Source organism: Castor canadensis, chromosome 14, assembly GCF_047511655.1.
Source record: "Castor canadensis chromosome 14, mCasCan1.hap1v2, whole genome shotgun sequence".
Taxonomy (NCBI): domain Eukaryota; kingdom Metazoa; phylum Chordata; class Mammalia; order Rodentia; family Castoridae; genus Castor; species Castor canadensis.
This window is the reverse complement of record NC_133399.1, coordinates 34155423-34159094: the sequence shown is the minus strand read 5'-3', so window position 1 is coordinate 34159094 and position 3672 is coordinate 34155423.

Sequence of the window (3672 nt, the reverse complement as noted above, 5' to 3'; positions counted from 1 at the left end):
TCAGAAACACAAAGGCTGCATGTTTTCTCTCATATGTGGAGGATAGATCCAAATGATGTGTATATACACAAAAACAAGCATGATCATACACAAACCCAGATGTACAACATGTTTGTAATGGTGAAAGTACTCCATAATACTCCAGGAAATGGAAAGGAGATGAGAATGATACAGCATCAGTAATATAGTAAAACATAAAATATGAAGGCGGTGGATAAGGATGTGCATTGAAAGTTGTTCAAAAATGGGAGGTAAGGGATACTAATGGAAGGTGTTGAATGGACCAAAGTAAAGTATACTCACAGTTGGCATACATTGAGATACCCCTTTGAACATGATCTTAAATATTAATAATGAAAGGACTCTAAAATAGGTACAGTGTATGGAAAGGGATACTAGTGGAAGTGGGCCGGGTGAACCAACTAGATTAATGTAATGGTGTATGGTAGATGAACTTCATATACCTATATGAAACACACTAAGAAAACTCTTGCAATTGCTTTTATGTGGTGGGAGAGGGTTGAGGGTGAGAGACATTGGAGGTCAATGCAACCACTATGTTACATTATAAATACATACAATGTACAAGTCTAATCAGAACTGTCACTCTGAATACCCCCTATATAGTGAATATATCCTAATATATATATTAAAAAAGAGGGGAACAAGAAAAGGAGAAATAAACAAGGAATAAGAGGGGGAGGAATAGGGAAGAGTAAGGAAGGGAAGACAGAGGAAGAGAAGAAAGGGAAGAATGAGAGGAAATTGGCTGAGAGAAGGAAGAAGGAGGATGAGGAGATGAGGAGATGTGCAGGAGAAGGAAGAAGAAAGGAGGAAGGAAGAAAATGAAGGACAGAGAGCAAGAGAGAAGGATAAAGAAAGGAAGAGAAAAATACAGGAAAAGGAGAGGTAAGAAGAATAGGATGTAAGAGAAAGAAAGAGGAGAAGAGGAAGAAAGGGAGGGACAGAGAGACAAAGAGGGTGGGGGGAGTATGGAGAAGAAGAAGTAGCAGAAGGAGGAGGAGGAAAAGAAGAAAGAGGACGAGGAAACAAAACACAGTTCACAGTTCTTAATATCTAATAACAGATGTAACAGTTTCTGAATCCTAGTTTGTTAGAAACTCACCCTCAAGTGTAGGGATGGTACAGGAAATACCAGCCATTGTAGAGGCTACCCATACCCCAGCATTCTCCAGGCCACTTTCCTTGCACAGCCACCCTTGTGTCCTGGGAGGGTGAGGACTTTGTCAAAGCTGGTATTGGACCAGCTGGGACTGGAATGGGGGTTGATGAACTTCTAAATGGAGCCACATAATGGCAGCAGGAATAACTTAGAATCCGCAGGCCCTTCAAGCACTTTGGAGGGAAGTTTGCAGACAGCATCGGGATATTTTGATTAATTCTGGTCCCATTCCCCACGTGAATCAACACTTTTCACCTTCTTGGAATCACAAGTCCGTATCTCTCTTCCCACTATAGTGGCAGGAAAAGGGTTGATCCTGTTCCTGTCCATCCTAAAAAGTCAGGACCACCCCTTCTGTACTGAAAGACAGGTTTAATGTGTTAGAGTGAACAAAAGGAAGCCATGTTAGACCTGGACCTCCTCCCCCTTGAAGGTGACCTACTGGAGGCTCTCCATCCAGCCCTGAAGAAACAAAAGAAGCCATGTTGGAACTGGAACTCCTCCCCTTTGAAGGTGGGTTACTGCAACTCCTGCACCCTGCCCTAAAGAAAAATAAACATACACCTTTTGCCATTTGCTAGAAACTTCCCACCTGGCCTAGAATAAATGGCAAACCCTTAATCAATTGTCTTGGGAGGGTCAGAGGGCCATTGAGGATTTTCCCACTCAGTGACCTTCCTGGGACTTCTCCATGCACATACTATATCTACCCCCAGTCTCTAACCAGCTGGGGTTCCAGCATTCTTGCTGGGGATTCCTTCTACAGGACCATGTCTCCACAATAAACCCAGTGCTATCATTGGGTGCACAGATTCATTCTGCACCTCTTTCATTCTAACAGATGGTGCCAAAACCCTGGACGGAGGTGTAGGTTTGACTCCCCTCAGCTTTTCCAGGTTCCCTCACGATTCCTGAGCAGAGGTAGGAGTCATCCTCCCCCGTCCCCTGCCCTCTCTTTCCCTCTATTTGCTGTCCAATCTTCCCATTCTTTCCTTTCTTTCCATCCTATGAAATCTCCACCAGAGACCATCTCCCCCATTACTGGACTTCCATCCAACACCTGCCTTCAAAATTTGGTGAGATTTCCCCTGTAACCGGGTTTCTCTTTACATCCTACTGTGGACCACTGCAAAGCCCTGGCTGGGTAAGAGTCTCGCTCCATCCATCAACTGGGTGGATTCAGCTGCTATTTTCTGAGGACACCTATCAATATTCATGTGCATGCACATATATTATACTATCAGTTGGGAATGAGAATGCTCCTCCCCTCTGATACATCTGTCCTACCAGGCAGGACCACTGTGGGAATTACAAGCGCTTCAATTTCAGACCCTGGGTCTCATGAGAAATGTCTCAATTTCAGAACCTGGGTCTCACAGGAATCATGTCTATCAGACCCTGCACCTCACTGGACTGGTCTTGATTTCAGACCCTAATTCTCACAGAAATCATCACTATTGACCCAAACAAGACACTTTTGATTTCAGACCCTGGGTCTCACAGAAATTAATTTATTATTTTTTTTCTTTTATTCATATGTGCATACAATGTTTGGGTCATTTCTCTCCCCTTCTCCCTTCCCCCTCTCTTTCCCCCCGCCCCCTCCCTCTCCCTCCCTACCGCCTCACTACCAGCAGAAACTATTTTCCCCTTATCTCTAATTTTGTTGAAGAGAGAGTATAAGCAATACTAGGAAGGACCAAGGGTTTTTGCTAGTTGAGATAAGGATAGCTATACAGGGAGTTGACTTGCATTGCTTTCCTGTACATGTGTGTTACCTTCTAAATTAATTCTTCTCAAACTAACCTTTTCTCTAGTTCCTGGTCCCCTTCTCCTATTGGCCTCTGTCACTTTAAAGTTTCTCTGCATGAGGTCCACAAATGCTATCTAGTTTTTTGGGGCATCTTACCCATCCTCATCCCTCCCTTGTGTGCTCTCGCTTTATCATGTGATCAAAGTCCAATCCCCTTGTTCTGTTTACCCTTGATCTAATGTCTGCAAATATGGGAGAACACACAATTTTTGCTCTTTTGGGCCAGGCTAACCTCACTCAGAATGATGTTCTCCAGTTCCATCCATTTACTTGCAAATGATAAGATTTCATTCTTCTTCATGGCTGCATAAAATTCCATTGTATATAAATACCACATTTTCTTAATCCATTCATCAGAAGTGGGGCATCTTGGCTGTTTCCATATTTTAGCTATTGTGAATAGTGCTGCAATAAACATGGGTGTGCAAGTTCTCTGGAGTAACCTGTGTCACATTATTTTGGGTATATCCCCAAGAGTGGTATTGCTGGATCATATGGTAGATCTATGTTTAGATTTTTAAGAAGCCTCCAAAAATTTTTCCAGAGTGGTTGTACTAGTTTGCATTCCCACCAGCAGTGTAAGAGGTTTCCTTTTTCCCTGCATCCTCACCAAAACCTGTTGTTAGTAGTGTTGCTAATGATGGCCATTCTAACAGGGGTGAGGTGGAATCTTAGT